We start from the raw sequence: 13269 nt of genomic DNA, 5'->3' as shown, positions 1-13269 counted from the left end.
GGGATTGATTTTGGGTGTTGAGGTCTGAACAGTTTAGGAATTAGGGACCAAAAAGGGGCACAAGTAAGCATTATTTTTGGTTTTCGCACCATAACTTTAGTATAAGTAAATAGAAATCTTTGAAATTTAAACACAAGGTTTATGACCATAAAAGGAAGGTTGGGTTTGATTTTGGGAGTTTTGGTCCCAACAGGTTTTTAGGAATAAGGGGCCCAAAGGGTCCAAAATTGAACTTTGTTTGATTTCATCAAAAATTGAATAATTGGCGTTCTTTGATATGCCAGATCTAACTGTGTATGTAGATTCTTAATTTTTGGTCCCGTTTTCCAATTGGTCTACATTAAGGTCCAAAGGGTCCAAAATTAAACTTAGTTTGATTTTAACAAAAATTGAATCCTTGGGGTTCTTTGATATGCTGAATCTAAAAATGTACTTAGATTTTTGATTATTGGCCCAGTTTTCAAGTTGGTCCAAATCGGGGTCCAAAATTAAACTTTGTTTGATTTCATCAAAAATTGAATAATTGGGGTTCTTTGATATGCCAAATCTAACTGTGTATGTAGATTCTTAATTTTTAGACTCGTTTTCAAATTGGTCTACATTAAATACCAAAGGGTCCAAAATTAAACTAAGTTTGATTTTAATAAAAATTGAATTCTTTGGCTTTTTTGATATGCTGAATTTAATCATGTACTTAGATTTTTGATTATGGGCCCAGTTTTCAAGTTGGTTCAAATCAGGATCCAAAATTATTATATTAAGTATTGTGCAATAGCAAGAAATTTTCAATTGCACAGTATTCAGCAATAGCAAGAAATCTTCAATTGCACTGTATTGTGCAATAGCAAAAAATGTTCAATTGCACAGTATTGTGCAATAGCAAGAAATCTTCAATTGCACAGTATTGTGCAATAGCAAATATTTTCAATTGCACAGTATTGCGCAATAGCAAGAAATATCTAATTGCACAATATTGTGCAATAGCAAGTAATTTTCAATTGATTGGAGTTATCTTTCTTTGTCCAGAATAGTAGTTGAATCAACTTAAATCATTGTTTTATATTCACTTTTACTACCAACTGATAAATTAAAACACTCTTTACTATTCAGTGATAACAAGCACTTTTTGTTACATTTTAATATTTTATGATGTATTTAAATGAGTAGTTATTGTTGCAAACTTCATTAGAAATTTGAATTGAGATCAGTTTTGAAAAAAGGGAAAGGGGGATGTGAAAAAAAAAAATGGTGGGGGGGGGGTTTAATTTTTCTCATTTCAGATTTCATAAATAAAAAGAAAATTTCTTCAAACATTATTTTGAGAGGATTAATATTCAACAGCATAGTGATTGCTCAAAGACAAAAAAAATATTTTAAGTTCATTAGACCACATTCATTCTGTGTCCAAAACCTATGCTGTGTCAACTATTTAATCACAATCCAAATTTAGAGCTGAATCCAGCTTGAATGTTGTGTCCATACTTGCCCCAACCGTTCAGGGTTCAACCTATGCGGTCGTATAAAGCTGCGCCCTGCGGAGCATCTGGTTAAGTTTAAATTCTTATACCACATTCATTATGTGTCAGAAACCTGTGTTGTGTCAACTATTTAACCACAATCCAAATTCAGAGCTGTATCAAGCTTGCATGTTGTGTCCATACTTGCTCCAACTGTTCAGAGTTTGAACTCTGCGGTCGTATAAAGCTGTGCCCTGTGGAGCATCTGGTTATTATTTTATTTCAGTAAAGGACAAGGGCTATTGTAGAACAAAGTTTTTAGCACAAGATTTGTCGTTTCTATAGATAAAAGTAGACAACATTTGTACAATTCAGATTTCCTTGCTATTTTCTATTGTTGACCTCACTTGACAAACACTTCCATTTAGCTTAATTTAGGGGTCAACTATGTATGGGATTTTTTTCCTGTCATGGGCTGAATTGATCAAATTTTGTCCCAGTGTTTTTTTATTTTTATCAATAATGGTTTATAGATGTATAGAACTTAAATCATTTGTTTTAGCTGGTGGTGTCAAATTCTTCAGAGCAATTTTTGCATTACTGTGTAATAAATTATATCATTTCAGTGGAAGCTTTAAAGGGTCATATGAGGTTTTACCATCTCTTGGTATCCATGAACTTTCTTTAAGGGAACTAAATGGATTAAAGCCAAATTTGGTATAGATTTTCATTACTTTCATGATCAAATGCAACTATGATATCCAATATACCAACCTTGTCTCTGATGGATGGAAATAAAACCTCTCAACTTGTTCAAACCAGTGATGACATCCTTTTGGGGAATGTTTTAGGAGTGTTAAAAATTAAAATAACATTCCTGCTTGTAGAAAACTTTTTATATATACATTGAACCAAGTGTGACCTTTACAGATAAATAATCTTGTGGAGAACTACTTTATTAGTCCAAACCAATAATTAGAAATAAATGGATAAAATTTGTTCACATGTTTCTAAATCCATGGTTTGACTCAGTAATCATCAAAATTGTGGAAAACTTTATTTTACTTGGTTATGAAAGTTTAATTAATATAAGATTGACTGAACTGATGAAGATATCCTTGTGGTTTATTTGATGATGAATGTTTGCTTATATGGTAATATGTTAGTTTGACAGGACAGACTGTATGCCTTCTGATTGAGAGTAAACAGTAGAATAACAAAAACACTGAGCCCTGTGGAAAGTTCAAAATGCAAAGTCTCTTATCAAATGGCAAAATCAAAAGCTCAAACACATCAAACTAATGGATAACAATTGTCATATTCCTGACTTGGTACAAGCAAAATGATCTCAATATAAAATTTGTTTTTTTAAAAACCATTTTTTTTAATACAACAATTCATACCACCAATTTACAGCATCTTTTGTTGCTCATTCCATATACATGCATGACAGACATTTAACCTCATAGTCCACTGAAGACTCAGAATTGGGGAAATACAGTTTAAAATTCTGTCATGTTCATCTTGGGTCTTATAGACTATATAAGAAGTGAAAAAAATATTTTAAGATAATAGTTCTTCTCCATAATTATTTTGTTTATTTTTAAAAGTTACTTGTAAATTACAACCTCATTTTATGAATTGTTGTGTATTGACATTAATTTATTCATTGGTATTTTGCAATTAATGAAAGAAAGTTGAGGTCTGCTTGCATTTTGGAGGCTTTTTTTCAGATTTGCATATTTAAAATAAGAGGGGAAAATTACCGGATTATTTGTTTGGTTTAAATGAAATTCTGGAACTCAGCAATTGGTTGTCCTGGTTTCTTGATGTTATTTCTTTTATCAAGGAGTATTTCATCAGTAGTTTCAATTGTTTTGGATTATAGGATTATACTCTAGTCTTCACAATTAATCAAAAGCTTGACAGCCAGTAATTAGTATTGGATCAGATGCCTCATTAGCCATATTACTGTAATTGATAGATTTATTTTTAATTAAAATATTTGAACATCTGAAAACATTTTGTGAAGACTGGCACCTTATGTTGACATCTGTTTGCTTTTTTATTTGGTTTGTGTTGAATTTTTGGGGTGCTGTACGTATTTGTAAAATTACCAGAAATTAATTCTCTGCTAATGATTGTATTTTCTCCACAGTTATCATACAAACTGTATAACGTTGCATAATGCTTAGAGATATTTATACTTGTTTTGTTGTTTTACGTTTGTTAATATGTTCATTATAATTGTGTATTTACATAAATGAACAAAACTGCCTATAATAAATATGAAAACCATAATTTTGTACTTGTAGTTTTGGCCCTGTCAAATAAATTCCTTACAAAGTAAACAGAGTCTACATGCCTATGCTAATACCGTGGCGTCATTTATTTTAGTGGGTACCAATATGTTGTGGATTGAGGAAAACTTGCATATTCAGGAATATTTGATTTCATGGCTTTGGCAAAGTCTTCATACATTCCTATAGAAAATTTGTAGTTTGTTCAACATTTAAATTCATGGTTCCCCTGTACCCACAAAATCCACGAAAATTAGTATCCAACGAATATTGATGAATCCACAGTAACCCCCTGTTGTGAAATTAAGTATTGTAGCAATGACATTTTGATACATCTGCCTACATAGTTTTGTCAATCGAAAGGCTTAGTTCTACAAAAATTATAAACCAAATGCATATCAGGCAATATTTGACTATGATAATGGTCAAAGTCTAGGTCAGAGTGACCTGACTTAGGTATATGGTCCGAGACCACCATTGTCGTCCCTTGATTTTCGTTGTTCACAAATATAGTCCCTAGTGTTGACGGTGGGTTACTTGCCATTAATTTTTATACCCCTTCCAAATTTATTTCTCCATGTTTTATGCCTCAAATTGCAAGTAGGGGGGTGAAATTACACTGTAAAAAAGTTTGGGTCCAGAATTTTAAAGGAAAGTAGTGATTTGGTCCAGGTAAAAAAGGTTGAAAAATAGCACTTCGGAAGCTGTCAAAAGATTTCAAGACGCCCTAAAGATAAAATTGTCTATATTTTGAGTTTGAGGCGATGAAGTTTTCTATAATTTTGATATAATTTGTCCCAAAAGTAGTACAACACACTGTAAAAGTTTCTTTGAGAAAGCGCAGGTGGGATTTTTTTTATTTTCATTTATGTTCTAAAAGAAATGCACTACGAAATAATTGTGGTCTTGGACCTAAGAGGTGAAATCTGTAAATATAGAATCTGTACTTTGGCAACTTCCCTAAATGATTTGATGGTGTCAATTTGTCAAATAGCATGAAACTAAAGGATTTAAACTTTTATTTTATAGAATTTCTGCAAAAATGGACCAATTTTTGCATTTTATTGTCAAAATAGGCATTTTATAACTTTTTCAATATTGATGCATAAAGGGCATCCTGACTTTCTATCTGACAGGTTTTCATGTGTCAATATTTGTGTTTCTATGCCTTTATTTACTTTTTTTACTTATTTATGAACTCTGAATCTACAGAAAAGAAGATTATCTCAGACAAAATGTGCAAAATGTGTTGTATAAATGACCCTTGTCAAACGCCTTGTTTGGATGAAGTCAATAATGGGGAGCTTGGTACATAAAATTTGATGTCCATAATAAAGACCTCACTAAATTTGTATCAAATGCACTTTACAATGTCTATTGTACCTGTTCCATTTCACATAATATCTTTCTTTTCTTCTGTAGGATAGCAAGAGGTTTAAATATAAGCCTGTTGACAATAAATTGCATGCAAGTTTTTCCCTAAAAAGGCAAAAATCTTTGTATCAGACCATACTGTTTGTAAGAAAAGTTAATTGCAAGAGTCTTTTTGTGCTCAGACTTGTTGTATCATGTCACATGAGTATAGAAATGATAAAAAAGACACACATTTTTATTTCTTATAGCCTCAATATGCACTTTTTAATGTAAATATGTGGCACGGCCTAAATTGACCCTAAATTTTTTTCCAGTCTTACTTGGCCTAAGACCCTTTTAAACTAATATGATATTTTATTTGTAACTTTTCTTTCCATTTAAAGTACTTTCAATACATATGTAAGGATTATTTATAACCAAAAAGCTTCACAAATTTAAAATTGCAGGAAAATATTACATCTTCATGTAAGGCCCCCCTTCATTGTAAAACCTCAATTTTAGGCGCAGGCTCATATAAATTTGACTTTTGAATAATTATGCTAAGTCTGATAAATCAAATGAGTACTCTATTGCTTTTAGTACATGATAAGTTATATATTAAGGCATTTAAAAATTATTTTTTTGCAATATTTTAATTTTTAAAGCCCCAAATGTTGATAGTTGAAATTTTTCAATTTTAACAGTCAAAATTTTACACGCAAAGATGAGTATAGAACTTAACTTAATGTCTATGATATACATCCTATTGTCATAAAACTTTGTAAGCAGTGTTATAATTCATTAAGCTTTGGTCATACCAAGTTTTTTTTAAGATTTGTCAACTCTTTCTACCCTATTAGGTCCGAGACCACCATTGTTGTCCCTTGATTTTCGTTGTTCACAAATATAGTCCCTAGTGTTGACAGTGGGTTACTTGCCATTAATTTTTATACCCCTTCCAAATTTATTTCTCCATGTTTTATGCCTCAAATTGCAAGTAGGGGGGTGAAATTACACTGTAAAAAAGTTTGGGTCCAGAATTTTAAAGGAAAGTAGTGATTTGGTCCAGGTAAAAAAGGTTGAAAAATATAGCACTTCGGAAGCTGACAAAAGATTTCAAGACGCCCTAAAGATAAAATTGTCCATATTTTGAGTTTGAGGCGATGAAGTTTTCTATAATTTTGATATAATTTGTCCCAAAAGTAGTACAACACACTGTAAAAGTTTCTTTGAGAAAGCGCAGGTGGGATTTTTTTAATTTTCATTTATGTTCAAAAAGAAATGCACTACAAAATAATTGTGGTCTCGGACCATATGACAGACTAAAGCCCATGATGCATGTTTGACCAACCTTATTTTTTTGGTACAAAAGATATTCACAGGGCACAAATCCAAAAAGGTAAAATTACTATCATAGGAGTCAAAGGTCAAAGCTAAGGTCAGAGTAACCTGTATTTGGTATATGACATACAACATCCAAATATGCAGCTGCATGCCAGGTTTGGTTTACCAAAGTTTTACGGTGCAAAATTTATGAGCCAACAATAATTGAATAAGGAATTTCTATAATAGGGATCATGGAACTTGTATGAAATATTTGAAACTCTGAAAAAATGCTTACTTTTGATTGTATCAAATACTGTAATTGGTGGAATACAATGATTCAATTCCAATTGCATTTTTTTCTGCATAGCCATTACTACTTGATGTTTGTTGAAATACCAGGAAAATCTCATTCATAGGATCACATCTTTAGTATTTTTTCAAATAAACCTTTCCAGAAAATCTGTGTCTAGCTGAAATTTGGTCACTCTGACCTGTTTTTCTTAACTGATATCAAATTACATCAAAATTTATATTGCAATTAATTAACACTAAGAGTGCAGATGGTAAACTATTTACTGCTTTAATTCCATGATTGATTTAATGTTTAAAGTCCCAATGGTAATTAAAGATTTTACTGCAAGTGTCATAAACTTAACATTATCCAAGACTCATGACAATAAAGGTCAGATAAACCCTGCAAGGCAAACATTTACACCTAACATTCATACACCAAATATGGTTGACCTATTGCTTATAGTATCCAAGTAACAAACCAAACCATTAAGATTCTACATTGACCAATGCACCATGAAAGTTATGTCAAGGTTAGATGATACATATCAGATAGACATGAATACCTTACCTTAAGTCAGCCTCATATCTTGACTTGCATCTAAAAATTGACAATGAGGGTCAGTTGAAAACAACTTTAAGACAAAAGAGATGATTTCAGCTTTCCAAACGAAACTTTCCATTTCAATTCCATTTCCAAGTAGCAACATTCCAGTAGCACCTGCATACAGGGTATATATCTTCCAATTGATACAATATTCCCTTTCTTGCATTTCCTATTATGATTTTCTTGATAGAGGGTTGCTGCTCACAAGGAAGCTATTAAAGCAAGAGTTCCAAATGGTGAAGTTGAAATCATCCCTTCGTAAATTTTACGGACGCCATCATGAGTTGGTTGACCGTTATGGAAAAACCGTTTCACAAATGATCGGATATGTTCTTTACGTAGTAACTACAATCCCCTTCCCTTTCATGAATGTGACCTACGGAATTAGACTATTTACCGGATTTGTTATCACATAAGCAACACAACGGGTGCCATATGTGGAGCAGGATCTGCTTACCTTTTCCGGAGCACCTGAGATCACCCCTAGTTTTTGGTGGGTTTCGTGTTGCTTATTCTTTAGTTTTCTATGTTGTGTCATGTGTACTATTGTTTGTCTGTTTGTCTTTTTCATTTTTAGCCATGGCGTTGTCAGTTTATTTTTGATTTAAGAGTTTGATTGTCCCTTTGGTATCTTTCGTCCCTCTTTTATAGTAATTCCATGCACCATATAACATATTGCTTACAGTATCTGAGAACCAGACCTAGCCATAAGACTTTTATTTTTGTGGATTGAGAAAAAATGTCTGCATGTATGGCTGTACAAAATTTGTACTTAAGTTTTATGACATTTAAATTCATGGCTCACTAATACCCTCTGAATAAACATAAACTGGAATCCAACAAATAATGAATCAACAGCAATTCTAGTTTATATATAGCCTGGCATGAACATATTCTTTATTGAGTTGGTTATTATCCTGGTAGAACTATGTTAGCTCAGCTCACTTTACCATGCTCACTTGCTCAGGAGCCTGTTGTTCAGTGGCTTCCATTTTTTGGTTTGATTCATAGGTGCTTCTCGTTTCTTGTTTTTTATAAAGATTAGACAGTTGGTTTCCTGTTTGAATTTTTTACACTAGTTATGTTGGTGCTCTTTATAGCTTACTGTTCGGTGTGAGCCAAGGCTCTGTGTTGAAGGCCATACTTTGACCCTTAATTGTTTACTTATAATACGACCGCAAAAAAAAATTGGGATCGTATAATGGTATGATGTTGTCGTCGTCTGTGATGCCATCCGAAGACACATTGGTTTCCGGACAATAGCTTAAGTGAATGGATCTCTATGAAATTTTTTAAGAAGGTTCAATACCACAAAAAGAAGGTTGGGATTGATTTTGGGGATGATGGTCCCAACCGTTTAGGCAATAAGGTGTCCAAAAGGGGCTAAAAACAAGCATTTTTTCTAGTTTCGGGATAGTAACTTGTGTATACCGGTAAGTATTTTGATTGCTCTGAAATTGTACCACAATATTCCATATCACAAAGAGAAGTAGAAGGTTGGGATTGAGTTTTGGGATAATTGCAAAAAACTTGAAGGAATTAAGAGGCAACAAAAGGGCAAAAAACAAGCATTTTTTAGTTTTCAGACAATAACTTGTGTTTAAGTGTATGGATCTCTCTGAAATTGTACTACAAGGTTTCATACTATAAAGGGAAGGATGGGATTGAGTCTTGGGCTAATTTTTCCAAATGGGAGGGGGGGATTTTTCTTCCAATTTTATTGAGGAATTCATATTTTTTTTCAAAAATTTTCAAATTTCAAATTTGAAAAGGTTAAAGAATAAATCTCTAATTGCGCAGTATAGCCCAATAGATTTGTAAGATCTTTGACCATTTTTATTTTGTGTCAAGAGACCTTTACTATGTCAAAAATTTGACCACAATCAAAATTCACACAGTATCAAGTTTGAATTTTGTATCCAAATTTGCCCCAACTGTTCAGGGTACAACCACTGCAATCGTAACAGGCTGCGCTTAGCGAGGCATTTTATTATACATTGTGACTAATTGATGGAGAGTATTCTTATTGGCACTCATACCACATCTTCTTATTTATATTAACTAAATTTTTCATCGTCATTTACATCTGTTATTCTTAAACTTAATTGAAGCATTATCTTAAAACTAGCAAAGACTGAGTTAATAGATTGTAGCTAGTTCAAAAACCTGGCAAAAGTACCAAAAGTTCAGTCTTTTTCCATTTAAATACTGTTATATAAATCAAGCCTAACTGAGGCAGTTGCATATATATGTCGTGTACAAGTTGCGATTTTGTACAGGTTATAACATGTACAAAAATATTGTACATGTTATAACTTGTATAATGCAAAAATACAAGTTATAACATGTACAAAAGTACCTCGTACATGTTATAACCTGTACAAAATATTGCTTAAAAATGGTTTTAACTTGTACAAAATCGAAAAAAAGGATATGTATCTATTATTGCAACAGATGTTATTGACCTCAATAATATTTTCATAACGTTTTTATTATTCCTTCATGATAGTGTGTTTTGTCCTTTTTTGATATAGTTAATGTCCAGGGGTCGGTATTACGAAGCATTCCTAAGATTTGTCATAAGATATATCTTAGGACATGTCTTATGATCCTCTTATGACTATCTATGGACATATCTTTATTTGATGAATTATAATTGTGAGTGTCCACTTTGAGGGCAATAGTAAAATACTTTCATTCTGGTTCACACTTAAAGACAGAAGAGGATAGCCAGGACAGATGTGTCTACAAATAAAATTGGGAATGGAAATGGGGTATGTGTCTAAAAGACAACAACCAGACCATGGAGCAGACGACATCCAATGGACACAAATACATGCTTTCAAAGTAGAGGATATATATTTAAAACATCAAAATGACATCTGCCTAATGCAATGATCTTATAGTTTATATAAAAAAAATAATTATAAATTTACATAAGTCATGCTGAAGGCCAAAAATGTTGAAGAGTAGATCCAAAGATATTGATAATGAAGCGTGGTCCAATGATAATTATTTCAGCTCTCTCTTGCTTTTACAGAGTAAGCATATAAGACATTATTTTAGTCTTTGCATGCTATAAAACGAGAGGGAGGAGTATTACCCAAAATTTTAAGGCATCGTTCTTAAAATTTTTGGAAGAATTAAATCACAAGTATCCAACATGTCTAATGTAATTGTCATTGAGGAAATGCAAGCTTTTAGTAAATAGTGTCACATTTATTTAAGCCATGATGGACTACATAAAACATACAATTACATGAAAACACATTTTGCCAACATAAGTCATAAAACATATATTTCTGAAACTTTGTGATCATTGTCCTCCACAGAAAAAGACACATTCTGACCTATTTATTGTTGTTCTTTATGCATTGGTGAATTTAAATGTATATTTTACTTCATTAAGATTTATCTTAAATTTTGTACAAGTTAAAACCATTTTTAAGCAATATTTTGTACAGGTTATAACATGTATGAGGTACTTGTGTACATGTTATAACTTGTATTTTTGCATTATACAAGTTATAACGTGTACAATGTTTTTGTACATGTTATAACCTGTACAAAATCGCAACTTGTACACGACATATACATACTAAAACACACATGCGAAATCGCGGGCATTCAGAGTGTAGTTTAAAGTATGTAAAGTGTTGTTGGAAGAATTTTGTGAAATATTGAATGACTGGAGAATTTCAGCAAAAGTATCATAAATCATAGGTTATTGGGGACAGGAAAATGTTCAGTTTTTTAATCCCTCCTCCTTTATTTCCAAAATTCCCAATTTGTGGTTTTCTATCAATTTCAATATGAATATACATTTAGTATGTTATGAACATTTAAGTAAGGAGCCTGTACTTGAGTGGTTGTCGTTTGTTTATGTGTTACATATTTGTTTTTCGTTCATTTTTTGTACATAAATAAGGCCGCTAGTTTTCTCGTTTGAATTGTTTTACATTGTCATTTCGGTGCCTTTTAAAGCTGAGTATGCGGTATGGTCTTTGCTCGTTGTTAAAGGCCGTACGATGACCTATAGTTGTTAATTTCTGTGTCATTTTGGTCTCTTGTGGAGAGTTGTCAACATGGCAATCATACCACATCTTCTTTTTTTTTGTAATCAATGAATTTTGTAAGATTTAATGACTGGAGAATTTCAGAAAAGGTATCAAAAGTGCACATGAATAATTTTAGCGCTTATCTGTATATTATGAACATTCACTATATAAATAAAGTGTATTTACTTTCAATTCTAAGTTTTCTAATCGATCCATGGTGGTCATTGATATAGTATACAGACCCTCTCTATTTAATAAACTCTAAACGTGTATTTACTTTCAATTCTAAGTTTTCTAATCGATCCATGGTGGTCATTGATTATGATATAGTATACAGACCCTCTCTATTTAATAACCTCTGTGACCACCGTGGATAGTAAACTTGAAAATGATAGCAGATAGAATTCTGAAAATACACTTTATTCGTAGTATATATACAGAAAAACGCAAACCGGAAGTATAATCTGACTTAAATTTTGGCCAATGACGGGACAATATCCGGATGCCCCTTTTCTCGTTTTTCTCCCAAAATAACTCAATCTGAATAATCATATGAATGGATGACAAATGCAACTATGAACTGTACCTATAGGACACAGAGGGGTGTTGATTAATTTATTGTGGAAAGAAGAGAAGCGACACCCAAAATGAGGTCTTCTCGTTTAATAGTATAGATGTGATTAAATCTTGCATATAAAGGTGATTAGTGCCAAAATGCAAAATCTTCCACACAATAAACTCTTTTAGGTATAGAAATCCTCAAATGGACACATAAAGACATGAAAAATATCTTAGATTTTTATTTGTTTCAGTTTCATAAAAATGCAAGTTCAATACAAAACAACCATATATATCAGCCATAAAACTCTCATACTCACAAATAAGCAATCTTTAACATGGTTGGTCTACATAAATATATAATCACAGCTTCTATATCGACACGTTTAAAAATATAACAATGAATAAGTTACTGAATTCTGAAAGAAATGTCCCCAAAAATATAAAGGGACATTTAAAAAAAATATTAAAAACATTTTTTTCCCTTTAAACTCTGTTTTAAATCAATACTTTTGATAGAATCGAAAAACATACCGGTATTTGATTTTTTTTTTAAATTACTTTTATAAATTATGGAATGTTATCAGAAATTACCAGTGCAAATAATTTTTTTTCCAACAACTTCATAGACTTAAAGAATTCACTCTGTCAAAATGTTGCACTACTATTCAGTGTACCATCTTAACAAGATGACAAGATTTTATGAAAAGATATTTTTATTCTACCCTTTAATTACTCTAATGACTGTCACAGGATTTTTCTTTTAATTCTTAATATTATATTATGTACAGACTGAAGGGTATAAGGAGAAAGAAAAAATCTTCCTTTTAAATCCCCCTCCCCTGAAAGAAATCAAACAAAAATTATACCCATACAAAGCTGTAACTAAATTCAAATCAATTCTACTTTAAAACTATCTACTTTCTTCTATCTATGGGTTGGTCACATTTCCTTATCAGAAATCCAAGCAATCTCTTAAACCTGAATGTTGTTCACTATCATAAAGCACATTTACTTTTCCATCAGAAACTCACCATTAATATTTAAGTCATATTTACATGTATGTACACATAACAAGAGGCTCTCAAGAGCCTGAATCGCTCACCTGAATTTTTTTGGTTTAATCTCATATCAATGATTATTTTGGCTTTTCAATTTATTTAAATGTTCTTTGAATCGTCCTATTTTCTTCAAAAGCAAAAAAAAAAATCATTTTCTCCTATGTTCTATTTTAGCCATAGGAGCTATGTTTCTTGACATACAAGGAAATGAAATATAAAATTTACACTAGATACTCTGAAACTCTAAAACTCATTTAG

Source organism: Mytilus edulis, chromosome 10 (genome assembly GCF_963676685.1).
Source record: "Mytilus edulis chromosome 10, xbMytEdul2.2, whole genome shotgun sequence".
Taxonomy (NCBI): domain Eukaryota; kingdom Metazoa; phylum Mollusca; class Bivalvia; order Mytilida; family Mytilidae; genus Mytilus; species Mytilus edulis.
This window is presented reverse-complemented; position numbering follows the sequence as displayed.